The sequence below is a fragment of the Gracilinanus agilis genome, chromosome 3 (genome assembly GCF_016433145.1).
Source record: "Gracilinanus agilis isolate LMUSP501 chromosome 3, AgileGrace, whole genome shotgun sequence".
Lineage (NCBI taxonomy): Eukaryota > Metazoa > Chordata > Mammalia > Didelphimorphia > Didelphidae > Gracilinanus > Gracilinanus agilis.
The window spans coordinates 31,273,868-31,290,571 of NC_058132.1; the positions used below are offsets into that span (position 1 = coordinate 31,273,868).

General features: G+C 40.0%; 1 protein-coding gene across 1 annotated transcript in view; it reads right to left on the minus strand.

The window, feature by feature from the left end:
• Positions 1-16,704, minus strand: part of SSU72 (SSU72 homolog, RNA polymerase II CTD phosphatase) — a 43,099-nt gene that overhangs the window by 12,886 nt on the left and 13,509 nt on the right. The gene's annotated exons all lie outside the window — the stretch shown is intronic.

Sequence of the window (16,704 nt, forward strand, 5' to 3'; positions counted from 1 at the left end):
TTCTTTGCCAGAATTCTTATCCAGCCTTGAAAGCCCAGTTCAGAGCTACCCTACTGCCTGATGCCATCCCTCCTCAAGGTAACTTTCACCCGATACTTCATAAAGTCCTTTGTTTGAAAATTCTTTAATGCACTTATATGTGATGTCATAACCCAGGATGGTATAAGCTACAGGAGGACTAACTGCCATGAATCATCTAAACATGGCTTGACCTTTTAAACACCTAGTGGGGCGTGGCACATATTGATTTCTACCCAGTGGGTGTTTGATGATTTCACGGTACAGAACTCTAGGTTTACAGCTGAGAAAGGACTCCTAAAAGGATCTAGTCCAATCTGCTCATTTCACATGAAGAAACTGAAGCCAAAGAGATTAAGTAACTTGCTTAAAATTATTCAGGTGTTAAGTGACAGAAGCAAGATTTGAACCTAAGACTTGACTCCATATTCAGTGATCTTTACACTGTGCCACAGCTTATTAGATGAGGCCCCTTGGGAGTGCCCACAAGAAAAGGGAGTTCTTGACCTCCAAAAGTTTTGCAGACCTGCAGAGGGCTTTAGAAAACTGTCCTAAAATCCTCTGGGCATGACTTTTCTCAAGGTGAAATTGATAACACAACTATATAACTCCTTTAATAAGGGGGCCTTTCTGGGGAGGAAAAAACCCTAAAGAACTGATTATTGGTGACAAACGCTTTCCACAAAAATTATCACCTCAAAGTGATGGTTTTGTACTTTTGATTAGCCCATTTTGCTTTGATTACCCAGTTTTTGTTGGATACAAAACATATTTTCCATGTCCAACAGGTATCTCAAACTCCTCTTCAGACATTGTCCCTTGAATGAATTTAGGCCGGTCTATAGAGACAAGGATGAAAGCAGCCATCCTGTTCCTAAGCGGGCATTCAGTCTGATTAGGAAGGTTGATCCCCACCAAAAAGGAAAAACAAGTCTTGCAGGCAGCAACCATCCATGTTGGTGTTTTAGACTATCTGGCCAGTAATAAAGAATTATCAAATATATGGATTTAGGGAATGTAGTGAAACACTGCGAAGATACTGTGAAGAAACAGGCCCCAAGTATTGAGGGCTTTTGTACTTGGTAAAATAATGGCCCTGTCCTTATGGAGGGGGGAGAGAGTGTCATAGAGTAAGGGTGCAAACCAGAGATAGACAATCTGAGGAGCCCATGTTAAAAGGAAGATGTGCCAAAGAGTTTCAAAGACCATGTACTAAAATACCTGAAGACTTTCTCAATGTTGCAATTCTAGTTTATGAATAAAATAAAACTGAAAATAAGGTGAAGTTCTATTGCAGAGTAAAACAGCATTAGAACTGAAAAAAAAAACCTGCCCAGATTGAGGACCTTTACCTATACATGAAGATGGCTGTGTCTAGCAGAGAGGCAAAGGACAAGGTGCTCAGAGTTGAAGTACTACCCAGAGGAAGCCAGGGCGTCCAGCAAGGAAAACCCTGTGGTGCTGTGACCTTCCGGCCCCTTTCATCTGGCAAATCAAGGCAGGTCATCCCTACAGCTTCAGGTCAGAGATATAACACAGTTCAATTACACACATTACCTGCCACCTGAAAGAACTGTACTTATGTGAATGCATTTCTCAATGGTGATGCTTGAATACAAGAAGAAAAACCCTGGACCACCCCTCCCTTTCCCCATCTCCAGCAGAAAGACACTCACAAAGCCTTAGGCTATCCCACGCCGCTCCTGCCCCAGGACTCCCTCACTGACATGCTGGACTGTCGAAGATTGTAGACTGTCTGCCCATGCTCCAGGCTGGGACCATCTCTCGCCTCCCTATCCTTCCTCCCAGAGCAGCAACACAACTGCTATGAGCTTTGACTGATCCCATCTCAACTGAAGCCAGCCCAATGTATTTCCTGTGCACTTTGGGTTACAACAACTGTCAGAGAGAAAAGAGGAATAAAAAGCTCATGTTCCCTAATAATGTGGAAAATATCAGTTGAAATCAAAGAAAAACAAAGACAGCTGAAGAAAGAACGCTGAAGACTGGCACCTAGAATGGTAAAAGTCAGCAGAATTTGTTATATGCCCAGGATAGGTCCCAATCAATGGCTAAAGAATAGGCAAAATGAATTGCTTCCAGAGGTGGGGAAAACATTAACCCACACACATTTGCCAGCAGTCTTTTTTAAATTATGTCGACTTTTTTATAAGAATGCTTTCCAGTTGATGCATGTATACAAAAGCCCTGTGAAACTGGGAAAAGGCAAGTGTTCTTCCCATCCCCACCACTAAGAGAGAAGTGAAACCACTCCATCAGGAAAAAAGGTATAGCTAGACAGAACTAATTTTCCTACATTTTGCTGCTCAGTCAAAAGTAGCCGGTTCCCCAACCCAAGCTACTAGTTCATGTTGTTAAGCCTAGATTCTAGGAAGGTTTTCTCTACCAGATACCTTACAGGGAAACATAGGGAGCCTCCTGGAGTATAGAGGATTCAATGGGACTGCTATCTGAAAACTAAACTCAAATATGACTTAGCTTAGCCTGTCTAGGATGCTACCAGTCCCTTCACTATATAGTTTCCTTATTTTGTATTCACAAAATTAGTAAATTTAAGTTTTGTCATTTCTAATTCTACATAGCACCAAATTGTTCTATACGCTGAGGGTGCCCTGAGTTTCACTAGAGTATTCCCACTGTCCTTTAAAGTGAGACGGCCATAGTGCTTCAGTAGTAAGTTGCACTTGGTCCCTCGAGGGCATCTTATCTAGTCTGAAATGGGTACTATCATTTGATGGGCAGAGCCTCTTTAAAGCACAGTTCCAGAAGAGCTTGATGAAATACTCGATACCTTTGGGAATCTGGCATCCAAGGACTAATTTATTTTTATTTGAAAATATGTTATGAGGGGGCAGCTGGGTAGCTCAGTGGATTGAGAGTCAGGCCTAGAGATGGGAGGTCCTAGGTTCAAATCCGGCCTCAGACACTTCCCAGCTGTGTGACCTTGGGCAAGTCACTTGACCCCCCCCATTGCCCACCCTTACCACTCTTCCACCAAGGAGCCAATGCACAGAAGTTAAGGGTTTAAAAAAAAAAAAAAAAAGAAAAGATTTGTTATGAGGAGGAACTAGGAGGTGCTGTACATGCAGCACCAGGCCTAAAGTCAGGAGGAGCTGGGTTCAAATCTGGCCTGAAACTCTTCCTAGTGGTGTGAACTTGGACAAGTCACTTAACCCCAATATTAAGAGCTACTGAGTAGCTCTTACCAATCTTCTGGTTTGGAACTAATACTTTGTATCAATTCTAAGATAGAAGGGAAGGGTTTTTTAAAAAGGTAAGAAAATTTGTTACAAAAGCAATTGTAATGGCTTAAAAATTGATAGTATTTGAAGGTCTTATACCCAAAACTTGGGAGATCCAAACCACTTAGAAAGAAAATAAAAAGTGAACTATCAATGATTTGGAAGGATCTCAAAATGCCAGACTGATTATTCACAAACACAACCTTCCCCCGTTTGGTGGTGACTCATGTACTGCTGAAACTACCTTATGCCATAAAGAATCAACTAGCTTTTTTTCTAACCAAATAAACACAAAATATCACATAGATTCACATTAGCTCTTTCAAACTTCCTGGGTCTCAAGGCATCTAGACAATAGAGCCCAATATTAAGATGTGCTTTTCTTCAAAGAAATTAATCTAATCAGCAACTACATGTCTTTTGGCTACCAAACCATGAGTTAATACAAGACCATTCTTGCACTGGCCATAGGAAAAATGAAATACTGGGCAAAAGAGTGGAAGAAAGAAAATTCTATGGGAGAGGTGATAAGATATCCCTTCCAAAAGGTCAGGGAGAGAAGCAAAAGTGTTTTCAGTACAGCCTAATCTAAAAAAGGATGAGAAGTGGGAATTAGAATTCCCGAGAATTAAGAGATCAAAAAATTGGGCTATCTTATACATTGGTTAATTCACTCAACATAAGAGCAAAGAAAGCCTTAGACAAAAACAAAGTCAAAAGTTGCCTTAATGCAGTGATGGCAAACTTATTAGAGACCATGTTCTGCATCCTAACCTTACCCCATCGGTCTGCTGGGCAGAGGGGCAGGTGAGATGAAGAATATCATTAGGTACGGTGGAGGGGATGGGGGGCAGCTCTACCTTTCTAGTAATGAACTGGGGGTAGGGGGCACCACATGTGCCCACAGAGTGCGCTCTGCAGGCCATCTTCGGCACCTGTGTCATAGATTCACCATCACTGCCTTAATGTAACAACTGCTATAGGCCATGACCTTATATTGACTAAGATGATATAATCACTGATCATATAAATACCCTCAGGACATTTGGTAGTCATGTCTTTATAAAAGCAGAGAAGAATACAACTTTGAGTGTTGTCTTCCAACTCCTAAGACACACTATGCCTCTAATTCTATTATGAATATGTTCATATGCACAGCATATACTCCCTATTTTCCAGTTGCTCAAACTACTCATTCTAAAACACCAGGGTGACCCTAAGAAATGTCACAGAAACCTCAGTGGTAATTACTGGCAGAACTGGCTAAAGGATTTGAAGCTCAAGGAGAGAAAGAACACAAAGACAATAGGGCACAGGAAAATTCCCTTTGTAGTCAGAGGATACAGATTTAAATCCCAGTCCTGACAGTTACTGCTGGTAGGACCATGGACAAGTCATTCAACCTCTCTAAAAAGTGAGTGGATGGTATAAGACAGTTTAACTCTTAACTCTAGATCTAGCTTAAGCAACGCCCAACAACCTCTTACAGGTTCAATGGTTGTACCAAAGTACAAATCATCTATGAAAAGGGGGTGCAGTCTCCTAAGCAGAGAACAGCTCTAATAGTTCCAGATCAAGCAGATGCTAATAGAACCAAAACTCATCAAAGCAAATCAAAAAAGGAACACAACAAATAAAATGCTATATTTGGATTCAAGGAGGAAGTTGTGTGAAGAGTGAGTCTTCTCACCTGGACTCATCCCAGGCTTCCTGATTTGTAAAATGGTCTTAGGTTGGTTGTGAAGACAAAATGAATTATTCCTATAACTTCTTTGTAAATCTTGAAGTGCTATAGAATTTCTATTTAACATAAAAATCATCAGTCATGCCAGGGGAGTCTGCTTAATAGCAATGATTTCCTTTGGAGGAGGCTGTACAATATAGCCTTGAAAGGACACTTCCTGCACTCTGGTCCTGACACACAAACAAGATGCTCCTTGCTAGAAGCAGCAGGGCACAGCTCGTTTTCCCAAGAGTTGAATTGCATTCGTGTTGATCATTCATGCCCTCACCCAGTCATCCTTGTGTCACATTTGGGAGCCTATTAGGACTAGAAGTACAACCTGTGAGCAGAGAATCTAAAGCCACATTAATTGGCCCACAGAGAAGATTTATCCAATCCTTGGCAGCCTCAGTTACTAGTCAAATAGCTTTTGGCATCCAATTTTTATATTATTCACTCCACTGTGGTTAATTACATTCTAAAGAAGTAAAACAAAGTGAATTCAAATAATTTCAGGTACTCACATGAGCCACATTAGTTAAAGACTAAGTTAAATGTAATTTGGGGGCTCAATTATTATGATGGAACTTCACTCCCCCCCCCCAATTCCTTCAAATTTATATGTGCACTATAGTGTCAACTTGGAAGCAAATAGTCTCCCCCATCCTCTCTGCCACCAAAAAGGCAGATGTAATAATTTTTTGTCCATATGATACAAAGAATGAATACCATTGTCTTGTGTTTACTCAATTTAAAGTTTTAAATCTTTATCTAAATCAGCATCCTACAAGTTAAGAACATTGCAAGCACATGGCCCAGGACCTTTTTATAGGATCGTGAGATTTAGAACTAGAGCTTCCCTAAAGAATATCTAGCCCCTCACTTGCTTAATAAGTAAAAGGAAAGCCAGTGATTAGTTCATTGCCCATGGGCACAAAGGTCACAAAATGACAAAGCCAGAATTTGAATCTAGGTTGACTAGAAATCTGAGACTCCTTCCACCAATTCATGCTGCAGCTTACCCAATACATATACATACCCTTAAATTATTCATGTTTGAAATATATTTGAGCATATATAAAGATTACAAATTAATAGAGGATCATTTGTCAGACTAGTTAAATTGCTTTACGGTACCAAAGCCTCTTCACTGATTTTTAAAAGGCTAAAGCATGAGCTCTCAAAGACTAGCCATTACAATATAAATGAAGCTTGACTTCAGATATTTTGAATAGGAAGTACTTTTTAACAGCTTTAATAGATTCAGAAATGAGATTCATTTATCTACAGTGAAGAAAATAAGCTGGTTGATTCTTGAGTAAGAACCTGCAATCTTTCGAGTACCTCCTATAGAAATGAGTTGGATGCCATTTGAGGGAGTCTCTTCTTGATCGCTAGACGTATTTCACTTGACAATCATTTCCTTCATTTCCTGTGCTACATATTTTCACATCTCCACCTGTTGTGCTATCATGCTGTTATGAAATTAAGTGAAGGATGATTTGTAAACTTCCCAGGGCAGTCACTGTATTCCAACAATTTATTTTTTGAAAAGGAATGACAATTGTGTAGTTCTAAAACAGGTCGGCCCCCAGACAGCTATTGTACTCAATGAAAAAGGTCATACACTGAAAACAGAAGAACCACCTGAGTTTTCTTTATTCTTCTTACTCGTGTGTCTAGTCTGTCTGTGAACATGGAACAGAGCTCTGAAAGCTGGATAGCCCTGCTGCTGAAATGCTTGAACTTAGCTAGACTGTCCCATTAGATTGTTTCAAATTCCCTAACCTAACCTCCTTTTCAAATTAATCATTAGGTTATTTCTGAAAAATATACTATTGATGTGGGCATTTGTTTAAATAACATAGGGTTGGGCTGTTTTTAAAAAAAAATGTTCAAATAACAGAGGGAAGGGAAAACTCATTTTTTTTAGGGTATTCACTCCATTATTGTTCCAAGGGATGGAATAGTTGGTAAGAACAAAGGATTGCCCTTTTTCCCTGCCAATATGCTAGCATTAAGTATTGATTATTAGCTGGGGGTTTTGTGTTCTGTATGCACACACACATATTTAGTGCTCTGTATACTAACAAACACAAAATCCATTTTCATTACAAGGTCATTTGTCGCAAAGGAGTCTGATTTGGGTCATATAAGAGTGCAGAAGAGACCTGTGAATACTGATGTCAGAGCTCAAGCTACCAACCCAGAGAAGAAAAGCCACCAGGCTTTCCATGCGGGGTTACATATTGGGCATATAAAGAGGTGATTGTAAATCAAACCTTGTCCCTTGTCCTGATTTTACTATTTGAGTATTTAGTCATGGAAAAAAGATGGTTTCACTCTTCCTGCTCATTTCTGTGAATGTCACTAGGTTCTAACGGAGGCCCAAACACCTGTCCCTTTGAGTGAAATGTCGCTGGGGCTGGGGGTGGCAAAGATGAAACTTCTTGTAAGGGACAACTTTAATACTTATTAAATGCAACTCTCATGGGAGAAATGGACTCCAGCGGCAAGGAAAACAGACACAGCTTAAGGAAAGAATCACAAGGTAGCAAGCAAGGAGTACACTCTTCCCAAGTGCAGTGTAACCTAATGAAGAAGCATCTACACTGGGCCAATGGATAGTGTTGTCCAAACTGGCTAAACCACATGCCCAAGAGATACTTTTGTCCCATTAAGGCCTGTAAGCTACAGAGGGCAGGGAAGAGCCCCAGGATTGTTCATGCAGGTCTAGAGAAGGGAAGAAGCATTTACCCTTCACTTTCTAGAGACTGTAAAGCACTGATTTGTCAAACTGTTCAAATATCATCAACAGAGGTGAAAGCCCCCTCCTCCCCTTTAAGGCAGTGGTCAGCCAAAAGAGTATGGGGGGTGAGAGGGGGCTTTCAGCAGGCTACAAGACATGAGAGCCAAACAAGTATACAGAAAAGGGATAAGGAGTGTCATCCACAAAATATGACTGGGGAAAAAAAGTAGACTGGACTGATAGCGTAAGGGACAATCCCCTCAAAGTGTAAGCTTTCCCCACCGTCACAGATACACCGGGGCATTATTACTGGTCCACATTATGAAAATGAGCCATAGCAATTATGCTGCAGACCTCATAAACATGGCCAAATATGCATTATCACTGAAATCTCATTTGTGCCAAGATGACTAGGGAACCATTCACCGTGTGGAAGTTATAAACTCCATAGCAGTAGTATCTACCCCAAACAGCATAAACTCAATTCAGGTAAGTTGATCTACAGATCTTTCTAAGCAGCTGCATGAGTAAATAAATGCCTGGCACTGCAGAGCATGGCACCCACTGACTTATGGCATCAGCCCTTTAGGATGGTATGAGAGACATCTTGCCAAAGAAACAGGTCAGAGGAAATGCCTGGAAAAAGTCATTCATTTGCTAAATGGACAACAGAATGATGGCCCAAGAGATACTATAGAGATGAGAAAGACATGTACTATGACATTTGGAACCAAAAATGCATGGTTCTTTATTGGCTTCAAAGTTTTAATAGGGAGAGGTGAAACACAGGAGACTTCTAGCCATGTTACCTAGCAAAGTGGTGGGAATTGCAGAAATCCCTAATCAAGTAATGATGTGTACATGAAGCTTTTTCACTAGAGTAAGAACTGCTATTACATAAGACTATCAGGGCAGTGTAGCCTTTGGCCTAGGAATGACAAAAGCCATCCCAAAATGCTTTCTGGGCAATATTAATTCTACCTGCTAAATGGCCAGGCACAGATCATTTTTATAATCTTTTTAATTTCTAGAAGCATTAATATAATAACTTGATTAAAAAATTGCTGCGTGACCAAAATGACTAAAAATATAAAAACACACAAAAAAGAAGGGTCTCAGTGCCTGTCCCTGAGGTGGGTTGGACACAAGCATCTTAGGAAATATGTACACTTTTTCCAAAGGATATTCCTTGCAGAGAGCACACAAAATATAATTTCCAAAAGCAGCAATGCTTCCGGGATTGTGACATTAGTAGGATCAGCTGGGTTTCTATGATGGTCAGGTCAGATGAATATTAGAACCCTCAAAGGATTTTCTTTCTGTTCATTATTCAAAGTGTGCTGTTGGGGGCCCCAGTTTTAAAAAAGCTACAAATTGTGTGAGCTCCAGCACCAACCTATTAGTGCCCTATGAAAGCAATCTGCCTTCATACCCAACAGGGCCATTAAGAGCCTCACCCAAACTATAGCTAATGTTCTTCAGAGAAAAGATGGAAGGGATTTTGCAATCTGGCAAAATAATCCAAAATTCAATTCCCTCACTTGTATGCATTTTCACAGGATACTTTATTAACTGTAATTAGGACTAAGTTTCTGCTTCAAGGTATTAAAGTAATGTCCCCTTAAAGCACCCAGATGGGTCAGTATAAATTAGTTTAAACTATTCCCTACAATAAACTAGTTTTGAGTCCCAACTAATTACCAAGAATAATGATGGAAATATGCAGCAACAATCTACTAAACCAAACAATTTGGTCTCAGCTTTGGCAAATTAAAGTTAGAATTCTACTTTCTAATGCTTTTAAAGAGAGCACAATATGACCAGAGCATCAATCATAATTTACTGTTAAGTCTAATTTTAAAATTCGTTCATTTATAAAGCTGATTAACTGCATTCTCAAAAGATAACCCATGTACAGGATTGGGAAAGACTATCCAGGTTCTATATATGGTGATAAAGACCAGGGAACAAATCATTACATAAATGAGGCAGAAATATGATGCTATGAAAGGATTATTATGGAACTTGGCAACAGAATTATAATATTCATGGTTTTAAAATACTGAAAAATTTGTCAAGTCTAATTAAAGGAATGGAAGAAAGACCCTCTACAGAAATGTTAAGATTGGATTCAGTCCATTTGAGTCACTTCATCACTTGTGTACAATGAGCACGACAGCTCAACAACAAACCATCTTTACCAAAGAGGAAATGGGATTTGTTTGGTTAAAAAGAAAGCCTAAGATTGCTAAACTAAGACTGCTCAATAGAGCTTGTAGAATCTGTCCCGAGTTCTCTAAAAAAAGTGATAACCTGCCTGAGCAGTGTGTTTGTTATGTACTCAATGGCCTGGCACCTGGAATTTAGACCCTAAGATGCCTTTCCTCCCCTCCATAAAAAAGGCAACAACCCATTTCCATGTGCCTGAAATAGTGGAGTTAGATGATTAACAGCCTTAGTCCCAGACAAGGGAACTTGAACTGCCTCCCTATATCAAGTAAAGGTGCGATCCTCACTCTGGAGTTGGAAGCAAAGAGATACTGTCAGATGCGTATCATTCTTAGGTTTGTTACATGAAAGGGCTTAGTAGTCACAGCAGCGGAAGCAATAGCATTGTTAAAAAAAGAATCTACAAATTTTGGGGATGGAATGTAATTTCAAAGGACTGACATTTTACCTATCCAGGTTATGAAAGTTGAGCCAACTGTAAATTTGTATGCTTTCAAATTATTTAATGTGGGTTTGCTCATAATAGATACGTTTATGCAGTTTTAAAGTTTGGTCACTTTCATTTCAAATGAAAATTTAGGTTTCTCAAATCCTAAGTACATTAGGAATAATATCAACCGCAAGCATATGGGCAATTTCTCTTTTGAAGACGACTTAAGTGCTTTATATTTCAAAATGCTATTTTTATTTTGTGCTAACTACTATTTAAAAAAATTCTATTAACTTGTTATCATGTTTTAAATACCTATTGAAACACTTTAATTCTAGAAGAGGTGTCAAGCAGGCAGTACTCCGGTTTAGTGGCCCCACTTCTCTGGAGATTGACACCAGTGGACTTCTACCAATCACCTAATCCATCAGAGGAAGCTGTCTTCATTTTCAATAATTTAACACTGGCTATTGCATCTTACTGACAATTTCTCCCCTTACCTTGACCCAGGAGATGGTCAAGTCTCACCTATTCTTCTCACTATCATTCTGTTTACTATAACATAAAGGAAAAAAGAGAACTGGGCTAGGATTCCTAGTCCCCGCTCTTGACACTTACTCACCATCCGACCCTAGGAAAGCCCTTTAATCCTTCATATTTTTTCTTCATCCGAAAATAGGTATAATTCCTGCCCACCTCAGAGTTGAGGCTCAAATGAGATGTGAGATTAAAGCTGAAAATGTTAACAAGTGTTTTATGTAATTTGCTAGAGGCAGGCATAGTAGTAGGATAAAGAGCTGGCATCCACATCAGAGATGATCCAAGTTTAAAACTACAATCTGACCCAAATGGGCTATGTGACCCACAAAGAGCCAGCCTCCATTCCAGAGGTGATCTGGGCTTAAGACTCAAATCTGACCCAAATGGGCAGCGTGACCCTGGGCAAGTCACTTAACTTCTCAGTGTTCTAGACAACTCTCTAAAGCTCTAAGTGGCAGAGGAGATCTGGACCAGCATTGGGAAGGGAGCCACCTCCTAATCCAAGAAGGAGTTCCACATATGAGGGAAATCACAGGTCCAGGCCCCATCCTTATGCATATGACAGCATTATTTTTATTAATGATTCATTTTTAAAATGTCATGTTTTACAAAGCATTTTCTATCCAGGAACTCTGTGAAGCAGGTAATAGGAAAATTATCATTACCTGAATTTTAGAGAGGCTGAGAGGAAATGGCTTGTCTTTGGCCACTCAGCCAAGGTAAACAGAAGGCAGGCAAGCCCCCCATTCTCTGGATTCCCAGGGCACAGCAGAATCACCCATCTACTTAATCCCAACTGCTCTTTAAGGAAGGGGAGCTACAATGGCTTCTGGCTCAGAGAAGGCTCATAAAACTCTTACCCTCAGTTTGGCATTAAAGGTGTTAGCTCAAAGATCCTTCACCAATTTTCTCCTGGAAGACCAGCTGCTGCAGGACTTGCCAGTTTTCTCCATAGCTAATCTACCACCTCCCCCCTCCCTTGTAGTGACTTCTGTCAACCTCTCCCCTAAACTCCCTGAAAAATGGGCCTATGGTTTTAATTATTCTTCCTCTCACTTACTTGAATAGCTATGAATTGAAAAAGTTGCCACACTATCCAAGGTTGCTTTTTTATATGTTTAGATGCTGAAAACATCAGAATCATCAGAAGCTGTGAATTTTAACTCTTAAAGCCTATAAAAACTAACAAATATTTATCTTAAGAGCACTATCAAAATGTAAAAAGGGAATTTTTTAAAATGTTCTTTTAGAGAGTTGGAAAGAAGCCCCATCCTCAACAAACTTTGAGAATAACTAAGGTGAGGCATGGGGAAGGGAAAAAAGGCAAGAAAATTCAAGAATGTCCTTACGGAAGCCTTGAAGAGAGCTCTCACCTCTGGACCGTCAAATGATTTTAAATGTCAAAGTCGAGGGTCGACACATTCAGTTTTCAAGGGCCAATAAGGGAAAAAATAATTTTAAACTGTAACCTAATGGTTCAGTGTACAATTAAGTCACCACAGCCTGACAAGGTGAGCCTCAATTTGGACTTGAGTCCCAATCCCACCTAAGATACTAGTTATGTGCTCCTGGGCAAGACATTTAACCTCTGTAACTCAGTTTCCTCACCTGGAAAAGAAAATGGGTAGAACTCTGTGGCCTCTGAAAGTCTCCTTTAAAACTCTAAATGATAATCTCCTGATCTTGTGGAGGGGGGCTTCTAGGCACTGAGCCTCTCTAAACCTGTTTCCTCATTTTTAATATGAAGTTGGTATTTACTTCACAGTGATTGTAATTAATGTAAAGTATGTTGTGAGGCAGCTATGTAGCACAGTGGATTGAAAGTCAGGCCTGGAGTTGGGAGGACTGGGTTCAAATATGGCCCCAGATACATCTAGTGTGACCCTGGGCAAGTCACTTAACCTGGATTACCTAGTTCTTGCCACTAGTCTTAAAATTAATGCTGATATCAAAAGTAAGGCTTTCAAGAATAATGTTGCAAACCACTATATGTCAACTCTTACTTCTTTAAGCAATGCCATCTTTTAACCTAATAATGCACCCTAGCTTGCCTCACCCAAAAAAATCCTAAAATTCGACTTAAAACTGAATGCCAAATATTTGCACTTCAGCCATTTGCTTACTTGTCCTTATTGAATGCTACCGCCCCTTCCTCTACCCCCCATCCCAAAGTAGGGAAAAATCAACGTTGAAACAAAATAATAGATTAAAATGACATATTAAAGGGGAAGGGATACATTTGAAGACAGTGATATAAAAGCTAAAAGGCTATTATGGGTTGAAAAGGTTTTAACATGAGGGGATGGGATATTTGCAAATTGTGATATGAAAGCTAAAGATACCACTAAAAAAAAAAAAAAAAAGAAACCTGCTACTGAATTTTGGAGCTAGAAGACCTCAATTCTTTGAGTCTAAATTGTCCCTATAAAGACAAAGCCTTCTAGCAGAATAGGAAACAAATTATTAGTATCAAAATTGATTCAGTTTTGTGCCTATAGCTATGACAATTTTCTACTGAGATAGACCTTTCCACTGAAATCACAATATGAGCACGTACAAGAAAAGTTTCTGACAAATCAGGAAGGGTAAGGCAGGAATTCATTCACTAATCACAGGTCATTATTCTATACATACTGAACTGTCTTTGTTTATGGCTGCTCTCTCTACATGTTGGCATCCTCCGAGGAAGGTAACTGTGGGCCTGCTGCTTCATCAGGTGAATGCTGGGTTGGATGTACTTTATTTCACTAATCTTGGTTGAAAAAAAAAAAAAAAAAGAAAACTTCCAATTCCATCATCTTACTTGGCCCATTTAATTTTCTGACCCTGTTTCTTCCCTTCTTTAAAATTTAAAAAGGGGGAGGGCTGGGAAGAGACTGCAGCTGTTTCACAATTGGACCATGAACCCCATGTGCAGTGAAATCTATCAGGATCACTCTGGGAAGCCTTTTTGGGCCCTCTCAGTCTTAGTGACTGTCACACACCTTGCCATTCCTAATCCGCTTTTCATCTTGATCTGGGCTTTTTTGCTTTGCTTGGTTTACCTCTGCCGCTTCCCCCATGCCACCTCAGACTGACGTTCGCCTCTGCATCGTCTCACCAAGGGCTGGAATGAATTCTTTTCGAAGAGATGTCACTTGCTTGACTGGGTCAAAGGATGTACTTGAGAGCGGTTTAGTCAAAACCTCTCACCAAATACCAAAAATAAGGTATCTTTATCAAGCCCAGTCTTGCCCTTTTCCTCCTACCCACCCCCAAAGAAATCCCACTTCAGAGGAAAGGTGAATCAATGGACACATTACTTGGAGCCCAAGGAAGATCCAGCCAGTGACAGTAGCACCACTAGAACCTGATTACCTAAGAGGGTCACTGTGACCCGTGTATCTTTACCTACTGTAGATAGCAGGCTCTCTCACACAGGCCATTTTTGTAGCAGTGGTCCAGGCCTTTGACCATCAATCATCCCCATTGTCCTACTACTCTCAGAAGCATAGAATTTTAGAGATGGAAGGGACCTTGGAGAAAGCTAATCCAACTCCCTCCCCTCCTCCTCTTTATACAGAGAGGAAGGACTTGCCAGTGGTCAACATAGCCAGTTAGTAGTCCCACATCCTCCCCCAGTCCTTCCTTGCACTCCTCTACTTCCACTTCTGCTTTTAGTGTGGGGGGTACACTACCCTACTCCTCTGGGACAGTCTGGTTCTTCATTTATGGAGACCCCTCCCCCCCCACACACACCCCACCATCACCTAGAAAGAGCTCGATTTCCAGCAAGATCCCCCAATTTAAAAACCCCTATGATCATATCTTCCTGGTTACCAAGCACTTCCCCCTTGGGAGAGCAGAAGAGGGTACCTTGGAACTGGAGAACTCTCCATTCAGTCATCATAAAGCAGCAACCACCCACCACCACTCCTCTTCCTCTCAACCAAATGGGACAATTAAAAGAACTAAGTTTGGGCCTTTTAAAAAAAAAGATCCATATTGATTCAAATATAAGCTATTGATTCAACTTTTGTCTTTCGATTTAATTTTTTTCTTATTAAAATTTAAATCAGAAGGGTTCAATTTAAATCTATTTGGAACAATACAGTAATTTATAATAAATACTATTAATGTGAAGCATTGTTGTGATTGCTGCCCATTCCTAACACTGATAGGAGGCATCTTAAAAATTTGGTGTCCCATTTCTTAAAAAGATGAAATATAAAAATGGGCTTATTGCCACAGAACATAAGCTACTAATACCTGCAGCTAAAGTTAGAGCTCAGTTTATGGAAAATCCTTGCCCCAAAATAAAATTCTCTAAAAGAAAGTTTTATAATCAATGCCATCTACCATGCCAAAGGGACATAGGCAAGACCAGAATGGGCATATGTATTATTCACAACTAATTTGCCTACTAAGATGAAGAAATATGGCAAATGGAATGCTGCTTCTCAGTTACATGGGAAATAAATGATGACTTGAAGATACGCCCCTCTTGCCCCAAGGATGTTGGGTAGTCCAGTGTGTGTGTATTCAGTGATGACCATGCTCAAGATGCCAAGTTTCAAAAAGGAATTACCGCCACATGGCTCTACAGCCTGTGTCAAAGACTGATTTTCCTCTTGTCACTGCATAATGGAAACACCACGTTATGCAGAGTAACCCATGTGGATGTTGCCAACATAACATCAGATCTAGTTACGTTGCACTGGTGAATGAGCTGTGTACCTTAAAAAAAATAATAATCAAGCAAAAACCAAGCCAGATTAAATAAAGGAAGGGAAGGCAGGTAGAGGAGAGGGCAAGATGCAACAAACCCCAGAATCGTGCGGTGCTCCAATTTAACACTTTAGCTACAACGACCTTCAAGGACATACTCTCAGCCACCTAAGTAACCTACATACAAGTAGAAAACATTTTTTAATTCATCCAAAGACAACAACAGCTCCGATGTCAAAAGATGAAAAATTTCGATTTCCATAGTTTTGGCTAAAATTTCCCCCCAAAATTTAGGCCCCATCTCTTAAACATGGCTCAGAAAATTAGGTAATAGGTCAAGGATGGTACAAAAATGACTTTGAGCCAAAATTTGTTAACACTGGAGCTATTAAGATTACCAAGTCAGGTCAGCTAGGTACCTGGCTCAGTGGATAAAAGACAGGCCTGGAGATGAGGAAGTCCTAGGCTCAAATCCTGCCTTAGACACTTCCTCAAATATATGGGCAAGTCACTTAACCCCCATTACCTAGCCCTTACTGATCTTCTGCCTTAGAACCAATACACAGTATTGATTCTAAGATAAAAAGTAAGGACTACTAATGCTATACTTATAAAATCTTATATATATATATATATACACTTAAAGTATATATATACTTAAATATATTTAATCCTATACTTGTAAAATCTTCTCAAAACCCACTTTTTGACTTTCACATGAAGGTAAAGATCTGGTCAAATTCAATTTTTCTAGTCATAGAAAGTTTCCCCCCCCCCAAAGAGATTACTACCAATACTGATTGCTTCTAACATGTCAAATTTGGTCCCATATTGAGCCTCTCTCCTCAGTGGTACTGGTCCTTCTCAGTGTACTATACACCCATGGTTCTGTAAAAACACTATCTATGGGGTTAGGGAGTAATGGTGGGGATGGTCTGAACCTATGATTTCATCAATGTAGCCTATACTCCCAGTGTGGACACTTCTTCCACCAAAGTAGATCCACAAACTCATCTATAACAGTTTGAGAGACCTGACTGGGGCA